The sequence below is a fragment of the Peromyscus californicus genome, unplaced genomic scaffold, assembly GCF_007827085.1.
Source record: "Peromyscus californicus insignis strain IS unplaced genomic scaffold, ASM782708v3 Scaffold_14__1_contigs__length_90479793_seg_2, whole genome shotgun sequence".
Classification (NCBI taxonomy): Eukaryota; Metazoa; Chordata; class Mammalia; order Rodentia; family Cricetidae; genus Peromyscus; species Peromyscus californicus.
The window spans coordinates 30,057,814-30,074,532 of record NW_026294436.1 but is presented as its reverse complement, the minus strand read 5'-3'; the positions used below and the strand labels follow the sequence as shown (position 1 = coordinate 30,074,532).

The following is a 16,719-nucleotide window of genomic DNA, read 5'->3' as shown; positions in this document are numbered from 1 at the left end:
AAGGAGTGGGCACTGACTCTGTGATTTGAGTGGAATGAAAGCTGAATCGTGGGTCTCAAGCCTCGGGGGTAGCATGCATGAGTAACTAGCACCCATTCCTGGGGATCCCTAAAGTGGGAAGCAGTGATTGCAAAGAGCACCTGGGCATCTTAAGGAATGAGGAAAGCCAGAAAGGGGCAAGAATAGAATCTGTGCTGACTGTGGGTCATGAGATATAACAAGCCTGTTTCTTGTTCACAATCAGACTTGTAAGAAAAAGAAAAGACGTTGGTGATTATTATGTTTCTCAAAATTACTTCTCTTGAAAAAACAAAATGGAATTTTCCATCAGCCAAATGAACAATTTGATGGCTCAACAGCAAGGTGTGCCAGGCTGAAGACCATCTGCCTCCTGCATCCCACTCCTGCATCCCACTCCTTCATCCCACTCCTGCATCCCACTCCTGCATCCCACTCCTGCCATGAATGCAGCCCAATACAAAATTGCAAACTTGCATAAAACATTATGAGGTTTTTTTCAATCATTTTCGCAGCTCAGTTATGCAGTTTTTAGATGACAATGTCATGTCAAAAGGCTGGCTACCCTGAGGGTTAGTGGGATCCATCCCAAGAACTGCTGACTGTAATTCTGAGATGGCACCTAGGACAATGCTAACATACTGCTGTTGGTATGGGGCATGGGCAGCACGTTACAAGGTCCCTTCTCCATAGGGACATCCAAGTTATCCAGAGGGTTAAGACAGGAATGTAAATAGCGTCCTCAGTTTCACTTTTGCAAAATTCCCTAAGCATATGGCTGTAAGAAGGCTTTATCAAAGTCTTAAAAATAAGAGAGCTAACCTGAGTGTATCTAAATTCCAAGATGTTTCACTGGTGATTGACAACAATGAGTGATCCCATAGATGCCCAGTTAGCTTACACAGAGATAGAGCTGACCTATGCTTTCAAAGAGTTTGTTCCACATAGTGATAATGTTCCCCCAAAGGGCCATAGACTATTTAACAAAACCTTCAGTACCAGGCATAGGCAGGCTCCCTTTGCGGTATTGGAAAGGGTAGTCCAAGAGACCCCCCTCAACAATATAGGCTACTGTTATTGCCATTGGCTGCCTCCAAGTACTTGAAGGCAGGACACCATTGTGAAGGCGTTGCACACTTCAGACACAGGACTTAGAGAAATTATGCTAGAAATGACTTGGAAGCCTCCTCCCTGAGGACTAGCTCTTCAGTACAGGAAAGCCATATACAATCTGCCGAGGGGAGAAAAATATCAATCATTAGTCCTACCCAGCTGTAAAGCCTACAAACCACAATGACTGGCCTAGCAGGATATCTCCAGTGGTGCAATGGCCACACTTAGATCCTGGGGGTCACTGACAGCCATCTAATTGGACTTGGGTTCGGCTTCAATAGGATTGAATTCACTCCTGGTACTGGGAATTTAGCTAACTACCCATGGCTGAAGGGGTCACAGAGCCTAGAAGAGAAACTGCCACTGCCGCTTTCCTAAACCAAGATAACTTCCAACTATATTCTAAATACTTAGCTGTATTCCCATAGGTAGACTGTAGCTCTCAACCTTCATCAAAGATGCTGCGTTCTTGAAGCAGAAGACTACTACAGAGATCGCTAGTCAAAATGCAAAGGGTATTGACCATGGGCCCAACCAAAACTGATACAACTACAACATAACCCCACACACCCAAAGGCTCATGGGAAACCTAAGAGGAATGGGTGAAAAGACCGAAAGAGCCAGAGGACCAGTATGCCTGCTATGAGGAGATAGTGTCTTTTAGAATCTCAGTTGCCAAACATTTCCATAAGGACAACACTGGCTGGCATGCCAACATGTATGACAGAAATTCCACAAGGTCCCAATTCCTAAAGGAAGAGCTACTGGCAATCGGTGGTTGCTGGGACAAGGAGTTTTCTTTGGGGAGGAGTGTCCTGTTAGCTTATCCAACCCCAAGTGGTCAGCCCTAAACTCACATGCATACAAGCAACCCTAAATGGACTCTAGTATTCAACAGAGTCTGTTTTTCAAGTTCTTCATCAAACCTCATTTTACTTTTTTGTTGGCATTATAGAGTAATAAGTGCCAATTTGCATAAATTCATGACACATGCAATAGTGGTTGCCTAGAGACTAACTTTCCAATGGATTTGTTTCACCCTAAATAAGTTCGCTCACTCTCGCTTGCTCTCTCTCTCTCTCTCTCTCTCTCTCTCTCTCTCTCCCCTCTCCTCTCCCCTCTCCTCTCTCCTCTCCTCTCTGTCTTTTCTCTCTCTCCTCTCTCTCTCCCTCTTCCTCTCTTTCCTGAGTCAGAGAAGAAGTAGATGACAGAGACCACATAGATCAATCCCCTAATAGGAAAGGGTACAAGCTTTGGCAGGATGTTGGATTCATCTGTACCTGAATTAAAAGTACAATGAGGACTGAGATGTCAACAGACCTTCAAGTCAGTGGCAGGAATTCCTTTTCTCTTAAACAATTCTCTGAAGAATTCTGAGTCAGATAACCTTTCCAGCATATTTCAACTCAGTCAGATTCTAAGAGAAAACCCTGCTATTGTGACACTCAGAGACCTGGTTTAGGGCGGCTTGCAAACGTGAAATGAAGAAAACTATCTGGCAAGGAGGAAGAAGAGAGATTTCACTTCTCTCCCCAGTGGCTGTCTCTGAGCACAGTAATCAGGGGGCTTTCTGGAGGCCACTAGAGAACTGTTCCTCCATATTTCATCATCTTTCTTACAGACATAGCACAGACTTCAGCCTCTACCAACATACCATTCCCCATTTCAAAAAAAAGAACACAAGGATGAATTTTACTGGGCTTACTGAGCAGCACTCTGCCCTGGGGCAGTCCTGGAGAAAGCAGGCAGTGTCCCTTGTCAGGGTCAGGGAGTCACAATACCCATTGCACCTCATGACTTCTCAGACACAGAGGACAAGCAGCCCAGACAGGCCACTCTCCTCCTCACAGCACCGTCTCTTTTGGTGAATATCTTCATGGCTGTGGAGCCTCCATCATGAGCTGACATGTTGATGTGCCCTAGAGCTTTAAAATAGAAAAAAAAAAAGGTCTTACTCAAAAATGGGCACAAGCCACACTCTAATCTTCTGGTAACATTCTGACTTCACCTGTTTAGTCTCCTTTCTTTGCTTCTTCTCGACTTTTAGCCCACTGGGGGTGTGTACGAGAAGTCACCCACATGCAAAAACCTAGCAGTTCAAGTTGATAATGATAATTTATGTTGTCCATACACTCTAATGTCGTGTTAAGCCATGTTAAGAGTACTTAGGATGCGGGACATGATGGACCCAGTCTGTTAGTAACCTATCCTAGCAGACACATCACTAGAGCTCTGGACCCCAGTCTGTGAAAAGATTTCACCCTTGCAGTTCTAAGATGCTCTTAAGTTAGGACCTGACTCTCCCTGGCCACTCCCTCTCTATTGTCACATCTGGTTATTAATCAGGTGACCTGAACATAGGCGCCAGGGGTGCAGCGGGTCCAGCTTGGCGAAGGGAGGGATCCAGTGCAGACGGCTTGGTGTCTGTCATAGAAGAAGGGTCCATATTCGAATATCACTACTTTGTTAGCCAGCACGTAGCTCTGCATCACGCCCACTCTGAAGGCTCCAATTGTCATTTCCATATCCATGTCCCTTTCAGACGACATCTATAGTTGCTAAGTGACAGGGGAAGGCTGACAAGAAATTTCTGAGGGAAAAAAAAAATCTCACCTCAGTTTTAAAAGGAAGACAAGAACCTGTCTCTGCAAAATGCAAATAGGAGGGGAAGCTCTTTTTCTCCCTCCTCCTGGCATGGAGGCAAAAGTTCGCTGCATCTAAGGCGTGGCTTCATGGGGAAGTGGGGGTAGGAAGTATCACTTCTGGAGACCCAGTGGTGTCCGTACCGCTTTATACAGCAGACCAAGTCTCCCCCTCATCCATCGTGGCCCAACACGTGGAACTCACAGAGCCAGCTGTCCAAGCCTTGGGCAAACACCAAGGCTGTGTTTGTGCCTGTGCATCCTACCATGAAGAACCCACGTCTGTAAGTTGTTTGACCCTCTTTAGGCTCAGCACCAGCCGATGCTTCGGCTGTGAGTCACGCCCACAGAGGTGAAAAAGACCCGTGCTCACTCGACTGCAGAGCCAACCAACCCACGGGACCACCCCAGCTCTCACTCGTCTTTGATATATGAACTAATAAATTCCTGCTTGTTCAAGTCAGTTCTGATTAGGATTTTTAGTGGCCTGATGTAAAACTACATCCCAAATAAAATACTCTGTGTTGTCCGTTAGATTTCTGATTGTAACAATGGCTATGTACTGAGCTATCTGCCTTTATTTCATAGGTCACTAACAGGTTATACCTATCACTTAGTCTATTAGAAAGAAGTCCTAGAGGGCTGGGGAGATGGCTCAATTGGTAAACTACTTGTACAAACAATAGACCCCGAATTGGATTCCCCGGCACTTCTGTAAAGCTGGACACGGGCGTGTCTGCAGTTCCAGCAATGGGGTGGGGAAGAGGGTCAGGAAGATCCCTGAGGCTTGTTGGACCGCTGGTCTCACAAAAATCAATGAGCTCCAGGTTCACTCAAAGACCTTGTCTCAAAAAATACGGTGAAGAGCAATTGAGGAAGATGCCGAACATCAACCTCTGGCCTCCAGAGACAGGTATACACACGTGTATGAATATTTGCACATACATGAACACTTAAACATACGTGCACACACACACACACATACATATAATCACACACAAAAAGAAGGGTGCCTACCTATGAGTGTAAGAGCAGAGGGGGGGCTTTTTGTTTGAGTCTCTTATATGTATGAACAGAGCAGAGTGCCCAGGAAGGGTGTGAAACCCCAGCTCTACTCTCAATAGCCATCTGACCCTGACAAGGTTATTTGGGCTTTATGACCTCCTTTTCTTCAGCTTCCAATGAAGACAGTCATAGCACTTACCTCAGGATCAAACGGAATGAGTACCAAATGAAATGAGTCATTAAAACCACGGCTTCAACAAAGCAAATTTTCTTTCATTCGCACACCCAAAGATGCAGAGATTGAGGAGACACTTGCTCCTTCTGCCTTGTTACCTATCACAGCCCATTCTTTGGCCTCATCCCTCACATTCCGCTCCTCACTTGTTACTGTGGCTGGCCTGTCAAAGCAGATTCTCAAAAGATGTAAGAGCAATGCACCTTGAAGCAAGTGCAGTTTGAAACCAGGGTTTTCAAGTCCTCCGATGCTAACACTCTGAATGCATACTGTAGGGTGTGACGCTGTGCCTGGGCGATAAAAAAATGAATATGATCCAAAGGCTCCAATGAAAGGCTAAGAATGAAAGACCAACGGGGAAAGCATGTACAGAATCACCGTGGCCTTTGCTCCTTCACATCGCAGATGGACAGGAGAATGTGCTCAGCGAGGGGCCACATTCCAAAGTTCCCTGTGATATTTAGTGGTTCGAGGAGCCCCACCTGTTCAGTCCCCAGTCCCTGCAGAAAGAGAAAAGAGGGACCTGCTGCGACTCTGTGGGGTCACTTCCTAGAAGTCACTGCACAGTGCTCCCACAGCTGAGCCCAGTTACAAATCGAGACTTTTTTTCAGGAGGAAAGGAACAACGCATCCAGCTTCCACCACAGCCTGTGTGTGGAATGTGACCACCGTGATGAGGACCAGTGCCATATCAGTGCAGGGCAGTTATTGGTAATGAAATCTCCATTTCTCTCTACTCCAACAAGGACGTCCTCGCCCTAATACCTAGCCACTCACGCGAGCCGTATTTCTAACAACATGCGCCCCTGTTTTCTTAGGTCCATCAGTGGTTTGTTTAAACCAGAAATCATCAAGACAGCATACTGGAAGCACAGAACCACACCCTGCTCTCAAGAATCTCGTTGTTAAGCAAAGGATGTTACGATCAAGTGACCGCATTGTGAAGCTGTGCCTGGTTCAGAGCAAGAACCCAAGCAGTCTTTTCAACTATGCTTGTGGTTAGATGTAGACGATGGGGTCGGGAGGACTGGAGCAACTGAATTCCTGATGTAGCACTCCCTGGTTGTGTAACCTCGGGCAAGTCACCACATCTGTCTGTGTGATAGCCCCATTTCCATGCCTGAGACAGCTGCGTTCACCTCCCATTTTATGTATTCTAAGAAAGAACATTGTGTATCGAGATTCCCGTCTACACTTGACATTTCAGTCACAACCCTTGCAGACTACAGCAGGGCAAGAAGTGATTGCCCAGAGTCCGATGTCTAAATGTCACTATCTGAGTTTCTCAGGCCTCCCCAGTTAACCAATAATTCCGAGAACACATCTTGTCAAGGAGCAAAGGTTCCAAATATGCCAGAAGCATCTTCCTAGGACAAAGAACAAACAGTCCGGAAGATGCATAAACTTCCTTTGCACAAATTTGCTCATCTTCCAAGTAAATAGAAGGCAGCTAACACTGTGACCACTGAGTTTAGATGCGCAAATAGCTTCTTCATAAAAAGCCAGATCTCTTAAACATGAAATAGAAAATCTGCTAAGAAGGTAAATTAGGTTTCTCGTCTCATCCACCACTAACTGGCAATTAGTTAAGTGTGAGCAGGATTTGATTGAATAGTTTACGGTTGACTCTTTGGTCTTCTCATGTACAAAATCAGGGTGGCCTTCAGTCCTGATTGAAAGAGAAATCCACGTTTCCAGAAAAAACATTCTCATGTTAGATGAGGAAAGAAAGAAGGAAGGTAGAAGAGGAAAGAGGCCGAAAGAGACAGAATGTGAACTTTCCATTTGTATCAAACTTGGGCATGTTGTGGCCTTCAGCAGAGCCCCGGGCGCTCATGTTTAGGCTAATGGAGAAATTCCTTCTTGCATCTCAGCTGGAACCTTTGGACAGGAGGACTCACTCAGTGAAGGGCACTATGGTCTCAGGCTAACAGACCCAGACATGCTGATCCTCCCTTTTTACCATAAACAGCTAAGTTAAAACTGAGATGTAATTATGCGTGCAGTAAGTGGTAGCCTGCTTCAGGAGACGTGACTAGATCATTACAAATCATTTAATCAAGGCTCTAAAAATATTAGTTACAAATATTAAAAAAAATTAGCACCAAAGAGTTCTGAGATTCTTTGGACATTCCTAAGGACACCAATACTGAATTAAGATTTTGCTAACCAACAGAGCACATCCTAGTCTCTGGTCTCACATTCCGTTCCACATTTGTTACATGGTCTGTCAAAAACAAGTCTCAAAAGACCAGAGCGAATGCACCTCTCTGCACACAGCCCAAAAGGGACGGCAGGTATAAACCAGAAAGATTTTAAGGACTTGCTACGTCAGCAAAGAGGAAAACATGGTGAATTCTGCTGGTTACGATGCTTGGCTGAGTGATAAAGGCAAATCCGAGGCAGAGGCTCAAACAAAGAAAAGGAACACACAGCAGAGGGGACACGCATGTACAAAATCAGGGTGGCCTTCAGTCCTGATTGGATCCACCTGGCTGCCCCCGCAACTCTCTTCCCCTGCACCCCGCAACTCTCTTCCCTTGCACCCCGCAAATCTCTTCCCCTGCACCAGCCTAGTTCGCTGAGCCCTTCCCTGTGGGGAAGCTCCAGACCTCAGGTTCCCATGCCACACTAGCTGAAGAAAAGGGAACTTCTCTCAACTGTTGCCCCAAAGTAGAGCAGATGAGGTTTCCCAGAATCTCCCAGCACCTCCTCCTCTTATCCACTTAAGGGGACTGGGGGCCGGGGAAGTAGTTGCTGGGCCCACCTTCAACTCAGCCACCAGGAACAAAGAGCAAAGGCTTTGCCGCCATCAGCCAAGAGGAGGCTTATTTAGACCTGGCGATGAAGTCAGTTCCACCCTCCTCACCTTCAGAATACTTAAGATTCTTGAAGTGCCATAGAATCAAGTAACTCAGGGCTGATAGAAAGGGGGAATGTGGGTGACAGGGAATCAAGAAGGAATTCCAAGGAGGCAAACAACAGGCCTTCACTACAGTTTGAGATTGTGTGTGAAAAAACTGCGCAGACAGGGTTCTGACTAGTGTGAACTGTGTGGAAAACCTGCAAATAATCCTTGGCTGGAAGATGTGAAAGCTACAAAACTTCTGTAAGATCTAGGGCAGAGCGCAAGGTCCCTGGGATTTCCCATCCGCTGTTGCTGCTCATGCCTGTGGATGAGATTCTTCTCTTTGTCTACGACTCTTTCTTCTATTTTAAGTCTATACTGCATAGCAAGCCTTTGTGCAGCTCCTAAGCAGGCAAGGGTGCCTCTCCTAAAAGTAACTAGTCCCACTCTCTGGGACTCAGTTCCAGAGTTCTAGGAAAGAGACTCTGAGCTGGGACCATGTGATTCTCCTTGGGTAGGAGCTGGAGTTACATTTTAAAGAATTATTCCCAAGGGTCTACTTCTGTAACTTTATGGACAGTGAGATCATTCAGCAGTTCCCAGAAAAAGGATGGTAGAACAAGCCTTTGCAGTGAGAGGCCCGTGTTCACACACTGATATGTTTTGCCTGATACTGGGCTCGTGGAACATTTGGAGTATAAACTTTGTTCTCGATTCAAATGAAATCAAAAGAAAAAGAAAAAGGAGGAGGAGGAGGAGCAGCATCAAGTCACAGACTTGGAATAAAGGAGCAAGAGAAAGCTCCTATTTTTCCTCAGTTTTTGGCTTCCTGGTTTCTGACGTCTTCTGTGTTCCAGCAACACTCTGTACCTGTGCCTGTGAGCACAGTGTGTCTATCTCAAGATCACAGCTACTTCCATGAGCATTCCCTGAAGTGACAGCATTCTCTTAAACGGGAAAGGTGCTTTGTTATTCATGCACCCAACAACTGTGCTACTACTTACCTTGGAGTTAAGACTTAGTCAGATTATCGTATTTACTCAATGAGTATATTGATAACTTAGGTCTCAGATTCTCTTATTCCTTCATCCACTGGACATTTCAATAAAGGTTTTATTTGAAGACTCTTTGAACAGTTACAGAAAACATCAAATATCAGAGATGTTTCTCTCCTTATGTTTTGTGTTTACATAAAAATATGTTCAAAATGTACCCAAATGGGTGGGGGCAGGGAGAGTGGGATCCCTTAAGAAGTGTTCCCCCACCCTACATGGTGGTGGTGGTGATGGTGGTGCATGACTTAACTTTAATCCCAGCACTCTGGAGGCAGAGGAAAGCGGATCTCTGAGTTCAAGCTCAGCCTGGTCTATAGACACAGTTCCAGGACAGACAGGGTTACACAGAGAAACTTGTCCTAAAAAAAAAAGTTTTATCTTATTCCTATTCATAGTATTTAATTGACTGCTGTCAATTTGTAGCTTTCTCTTGTGTGTACACAATAAAAATGTCAACATTGTGTATTTGTTATGTAGTATGATTTCAACAGTCACTTGTTAATAATTATTAACTTCAAGTATGTGTTTAGAAAATGCTTTCCCAATTGTTTTCACACCATAGTACACCTGAAAAAAAAAAAAACTAAATTATTTAGTCTCGATAACTGTGGGTTCTCCAAGAGGCCACCTCCAGTCTGAGGTGACTAGATAAACCTGTGGCTCTAATAATTCTAGGCAATGACAGAAATCCTGGCACATTTTCTTATGAACTAAAAAGGGAGGCTGGGTATCATGTGTTTCTATTTTCCATCCTAGATGCCTCAACTCCTTATAGACTGAGCGACAGTTAAAGAACATTTATTTTTTGAGAGTCATCTTTTAAGGAAGTCACTTTTAGCACTACGGGCTACGCCATCTTTTTTTTTTTTTTTTTTTTTTTTTTTTACACAAAAGATCACCATTCCAAGCAAAATGCAGGGGAAGCTGAATTTAAATAATGCCAAGTTACTGCAGCCTCCAAAGCACCAGCGATAGGAAACTGGAATTTCTAAAGATCTTTTTAATGTGTTTTCTTTGGTTCCAACTCTTTGTCTTCTATTTTCAGAAATCACCAGAGCTACAATTCTAGGAATGTTGAGCTACATTTCCTAATGGGAAGAGAAACCGTTAGAAGACCATTCAGTGACCCTTCGAGAAACCTGAGATCCTTGTGTCCTTCAGCCTGTAAAACTTTCCCTCTGTTGATTGGCAGGCACCTTACACTTAACTCCTTCCTGGCCCCTCTTCTCCTATGCGCTTGTGTAGACAGCCACTCTTGCGCATGCGTTTGCTGGCCGCACGGAGGCCGGGTCGCACAGAGGCCGGGTCGATTTCCTTCCTCCCTCTCATCCCTGTCTTGCCCAGCTTCCTGTGGTTTCGAACATGTCCACACATCGTCACCCACTGCAGAGTCCCAGAGGCACCCTGATTCCTCTCCGACCACACGCAGCCCGTCTTAACCTCCTTTGTAAACCAGTCACAGAGTGCTGTTGCTTTAGCACACAAATTTCCATCTTGCTTGAGTCCTTTTCAAAGTCTCCCTGCCTTTATTTCAACTCCTTTATTCAATTCCCGCTACTCTAGCCAAAGCGATCTTAAAACTGTGAATATGAACATCTCCTTTCCTTGTTCAAAAATCTCCAGTGTGGTTCCCCATCTCCCACAGGAAAAGAACTCAGCCTGGCAGAGCCCAAACCTAGCTCCCTCGCTTCATGTCCTTGGGCTACCCCTCGGGTTTCGATAACTTTAAGTGTCTCGAATCTTTGTTCTCTCATGCTTCTCTGACTTGCACATGCTGTTCTCTCTACCTGGAACAAAAGTTCACAACTCCACCACTCATACTTAGGGGAACATTGTTATCATCGAGAGCTTACTCAGGAAACATCTTTAACAGAACTTTCCTCAAGCCTCTGGCCTGAGGACTTAAGTACACCCCTGCCGCAGAGGCTGTAAAGTCCGGTCCATATTCCTAGCTCTTCGTACTCCGGGACACTCAAGCTTTCTGTGAGCAAGCTGCATTTGTCTGCCAAGGACACTTGTTGTCTATCATGGAACAAACTTAAACTGACCTGAATGATGTCCCCAGGAGCAACTTCAATCCATGACTGGTGGAAGCTGACGTATAAATAGTCCAACTCCCTACCTTTCGATCAGTAGTAACTCTCCCAGATCCCCCAGTGGGAAATTCCCAATGCGCAGTGGTAGCTGCCTTGACACACCTTCCTTTTTTGTCCGGGTTCCATTTCCCTCCTCTTTGACCCCTGGCGACTCCAATTCCCTTTACTTGCCAAAAATTCTATTTGCATTTGAATTTTTGTCTTAAAATCTTTACTGAAGCAATATCAACTCAGTCATCCTTTCTTACTAAGTTTCTCTGACACTGAATCTGTTTCCCATTGCATAAATAAATTTAAAATGCAATGGTCTGATTCCCAATATCATTAAAGTATTGAGATCAGGAAGTGTATATAGTTTTCTTTTCCCGCAGGTGAAAGAAATGCTTGCTAATATTACATAATCTGCAAATGCTTACAGAATAAAAGAGTTGATTTCCTTTTCACTTTATTTGCAAAATGATTCTGATATGAATACAATTTTGAAAGTATGAATAAAAGAAGAGGAGGGGAAAATATAAAAAATAGAAGTAAAGTTGGATTGTGATCATTGATCAAATGTAAAAGTGAGTTCTGAGAGATAAGACTTTTAAAGATTTACTTTATTTTATGTATATGTATGCCTCCATGTATGTATGTGTACTATGTGTTTCTGGTGCCCGCAGAGGCCAGAAGAAAATATCAGATCCCTTGGAACTAGAGGTACAAATGATTGTGAGTCACCATGAGGGTTCTGGGAACCAAACTGGTTCCTCTGGGAGAGCAGCAAGTACTCTTAACTGCTGAGCCCTCTCTCCAGAATTTTGAACATAATTAATCCATTGTCCCATGAATTATAATTTAAATACACACGCAATATTACATCATAGTCAAAGAGTTCTTCTGACGACCTAAAGCAGGTGCAGTTAGCTCAAGGGTCAAGAGTGAAAGATCTCTGTCGCTCTATATTCCACATCCATAAGAAGAGACTTGGGGGGAGAGCAATACTGCTTCACTGGATTCCTGAGATGCTCAGTGAAACAATACATGAAAAGCACTTTAGACAATGTTCTCTACTCATGATTATAAAATTCATGATTAATGTTGGTGCCTTATGAATATTAAAACCCAATGATAAAAAATAACTGCAAGGTTTTTTTTAATAGGTTATTGGTCAGTTCTCCAACTTTTGTTGAAATAAGAAAAATAAAAGACCACCTATGTAACAATTCACATATATATTCACCTGTATAATTGAACAAGCTCAGTAGTGGAGCATTTGTCTAACAGGCAAGAGTCCCCAGGTTTCATCCTCAGAATCACAAAAAATAAACAAAAATATAATATAAAATAAGTTATTTTTGCTCCTTTAAAAGACATATTTATTTTTATTTTATGTGTATAAATGTTTTTGTATGCATGCATGCATGTATGTGCACTGTGTGCATGCCTGCTGCTTGCAGAGTCCAGGAGGAAGGCTCTAGATCCCCTGGAAATGGAGTTGTATATGATTGTGAGCTGCCATGTGGGTTCTGGGAACTGAACCTGGGTCCTCGGCACGAGCAGCAAGCACTCCTAATCACCAAGCCATCTCTCCAAGCCCAAGATAATCGAATTTTAATAACACAGGTACAACTGCCAATTCATGATCTGCTCCTAGGTAAGAAAAGACACCAGGGACTATATATACCCTGGTACTAGGCAGATATAGTGTCAAGCCCTGTCCCCTCATCTGACGTTTACAAGATTCCTGTTCTCATCTGTCAAATGAAAATACTTTCAGCACTCAGAGATTTAAAAAAAAGTAATATATTTAAGAACTTTAGTTCAGTGCTTGTCACGGTATAAACACTTAATAAATGTCAATTTTAGACACTGTACTAATAAGTCAAAGAACCATTACAGACATGATCATGTTTATTAGGGGTAGATTAAAAAACTAGAAGTTAATTTGTCAAAGGATAGGGTGATATGTGCCCTAAAACCAAGCTGGACTGAATCCTGCATCTGGCTACCTGATGGCAAGGGACTGGTAGGAAGCCAGAAGCAAGGGTAATTAGGAAAAGATCCAACTCAGAAGAGCCAGGCCAAGGTAAACAAGCCAGCAGAGTGGAGGCCCAAGCCCAGAGTCCCATGCCAAGTGTACACTAAGCATTGTTTCAACAGCAGAGGACTTCAGGGTGGCTTTCATCATAATTGGATATGTAATACTGAAGGTCACATCGCAGAAGTGAGAGGAAACAGTGAGGAGGTGACACTATGGATTTATTCTGATCATCAAGACCCATCTAACTGGTGTTGTGAGCATCATGAAAGCCTTAGGGAAGAAGAAAAAAAAATACAAAGTTACCATAACATTCTCAGTAACAAAAGCCGGTCAACATGGACACTGTAAACTGCGTCTTCTGATGACAACACACTTCACAATTCCCAAGTGAAGACAGGGCCAGTTCTGTAGTAGGGAACTAAAGGGGGAGGAAGGCTGAGGAAGATAGAGGTTCCTGCTTACTCATGCAACAAGTATTTCTTGAGAGTCCTTAAGACAGAGCGGAGAAGCCTGGGCTGCACCAAGAGCCTGAGATTGGAAGTCAGGCAGACAAGGATCTTCCTGCCATTTCAAAGATAACATGAGCTCAGCAAATGGCTTCCTCTCTCTGTCTTGCTTGAGTCACTTATAAGAGTGGGGATAATAACAAACTTTAACTGATTACTGTGGTGATATAAACGCATACAGCACACAGTACCTATCTATCAAGATGGTTAAACAGCTAGAAATAATACTATCCAGAGCACAACACAGAGGAGAAATTGAAATATCAAGGATACAGAACTACTTCTATAGGAAACATGATGGGGGAAATCAAATTGGACCATGAAAATCAAGGTTTTGTGAATGATATCACACTTGAATCTGGCCTTGAATTGGGATCCCAAATTCAAGGAAATGAAAAAGCAAGAGAAAAACAAGATCAGGGCTCTACATTCTATGTGTCACACAACCTATATTTGGGGGCCAATGGGATGGTTCATCAGGTAACTGCACCTGCTGTCAAGCCTAAGACCTGAGTTCAGTCCCCAGAGCCCACACGGTAGAAGGAGAAAACTGACTCCTACAAGCTGTCTTCTAGCTTCCACATGCATACTGTGGCACACATGTGGGCACAAGAGTACACACACACACACACACACACACACACACACACACACACACACACAGACAATACCCAAGGGCGTACATTTTATGCTGTGCTATTCACAATATCCATTATATAGAACCAGCCTAGATATTTGTCAACAAATGAATGGATAAAGAAAATGGATACAATAGAATCTTATGCAGCAATAAATAAAAACGAAATCATGATTTTTTTTTTCAGGAAAATGGATGTCATTTAAAAATCATATGTTAAGCAAAATAAGCCAGATTTAGAAAGACAAACTATGCTTTCTCTTGTGCAGAACCTAAATTTAAAATTACATATGTATACATGTGTGAGGAGGTCATGAGACTAGCAAGAGGAGTGTGAGAAGGGAGATAGAACTCCTGTGCGGGGAGGTCTTTAGAGGGTGATGGAATACATGTACTAAGAAATCAGAACTTGAGACTAATTGGGGGAATAAAGGAACAAAGTGCATGGGGAACAGGGATGGTGGAGGGTGCTGGGGAAGGGGAACAACTGAGAACAAAGCATAATAACACACATGGATGAAGACGCCATGGTGAAAACCCAGTACTTTGTATATTAAGCTAAAAAAAATCCATTTTAAAAACCTCTTCATCTTATTGGCCTTAAAAACCTCGTGCACCATCTTCTCTAAATTCCCCCCAAGTCTTTACATTTGATGTATGAACTATTTTTCCTATCTTATTTTTTGATAAAACATATTAGCTGTGTGTATTTTTATATTTCACTATGACTATCTATGGTCACCCTACCATGCAGTAATATCCAGAACTTCTCCTATTTACCTGAAACTGAGTACCCACTGGGTAGCTATTCACATTAATGGGGCCCAGTGTGATATTGCAATACATGTACCCATCTTACACTGATGAAATTAAGGCAATTAACATTTCCCTCTTATTCCTTATGTTTGTTTGGAGCCTTTGGAATCCTCACTTCTAGATCTCCATAATATATGGAATGGTCTGCTACAAACTACACTCAGTCTCTGCTTTGGGACTTGCTATCCAACCCCCTTTATTCGTCTTCTACCTCCCCAGCTTCTACAGATTGCTAGTCTACAGCATTCAAGCTGGCGGTATTTGTAGCTTTCTCTTGTGAGATCAAGCACGTGATCCTGCTTTTCTGTGTTTGGTGTCCACTTTTAACACAGATAAGGAAACCGAGTCTCTGTGATGTGCCAATCCATCAACCAAAAGTTTCAGAGCTCAGATAGAAAATAGGACTGTTGACTATTTGGCCAATGTTCCTTCAACACTGCCCAGCTCTCTCCCTCAGCACTTGGGAGCCACTGAAGTGTTTTGTTGCACAGGACTTTGGATGACCTGTCTGGATTGCTTTTAGGGCAGAGGATTGAAGTAAACAGAATGAACATTTCAACTTGGGCAGCAGCAGTTCCTAAGGATGCCCTGGAGAAAAGTGATGCCAAGGCTGATTCTAGACTACTGAGAAAATAATTTGCAACCTGAAAGGAAGCCAACAAAACACTCTTGTAAAGTTTTAAAACACATACCTTCTACATTTGTGTTGGATATGAATATTTTGCATGAAATAACCTCACGATTCTTCACTGCCCACAAGATTGATCTAGGCTTTAGTATTAAGTAACTACTACAAACAGTCAGTTTGACTATATTATGAGAAAATTAATGCTCGGAATGAAACGTGTAAGACCAACGTGCTGCAGAAGCTATCCCAGCTGCCCGGCTCCTCCATCAAGCTTTTAAAAAGACAAGTCCAGGAAACTAAAGGAGCACCAAACAAAGCAACTAGCACTCCAATCTGGTACCCGCCTTGGTGAAAGTGAACATGGAGGAAAACTGGAATGTAAACAGGTCTTGAGAAGGAGTTTGGCCAACGTGAAAACTTTCCCCAAAATTCAGTATCGCAGTAAATACTGAGCTTAAAGCTCTATGAACAATAGCTGAAGGGCTATGTTGGGTGTGATGCTGCTGATTACTATATTGGGAAATAAGTTAGCCTAGAGTCTGGGTTCTCAAATAATTTTGTGAGTTTATAATTTACTACTATAGCTTGTAGTACTAGGAGTTGAATCCAAGCCTCCACATGTATTAAGCAAGTGATTAACCTCTGAGCTACATCCCCAATCAAATTTATGACTTTGTATTTGTATGTAAAAATAATGATTTTTATGAACTTTTAGAAAATTCGGAAGGGGGATGTAATACGGCACTTATGAAAAGAGAAATTTATTTGTTCTAGATTATTCATTCCTGATAGAATGTACTGTGTTTTGTTCCTTCTCACTCAATCAATCTGAAGTTATCTCCAATTTGTAAGTAGAATGAATGATGATAGTCATTAGTAAACTATTATTTTTCACTATTTGTAATTTACACTGGTAAGAATATTTAGCCTTTTCTTTTCTCTTGTATAAATTGTCCTTTCTAAATAATTTATCAAGTTAATTTACTAAATGTGGAAAATGTATCACCAAGTGTATAGTGACGTGTATAAGTACTTCCTGTGAACAAATGCCAGCCTTCCAGGGCCAACAGATAGATGGGAGGGTAGGTTTTAGGTGG

The 16,719-nt window shown here is 43.0% G+C and overlaps 1 long non-coding RNA gene across 1 annotated transcript; it reads left to right on the top strand.

Annotated features, from left to right (window-relative positions):
* The first annotated feature begins 5,311 nt into the window (after positions 1-5,311).
* On the top strand, positions 5,312-9,377 carry LOC128109407 (uncharacterized). The gene is made up of 2 exons (XR_008217811.1): positions 5,312-5,724; positions 5,832-9,377. It is a non-coding gene; the product is annotated as an uncharacterized LOC128109407 (long non-coding RNA).
* The last annotated feature ends 7,342 nt before the right edge of the window (positions 9,378-16,719 follow it).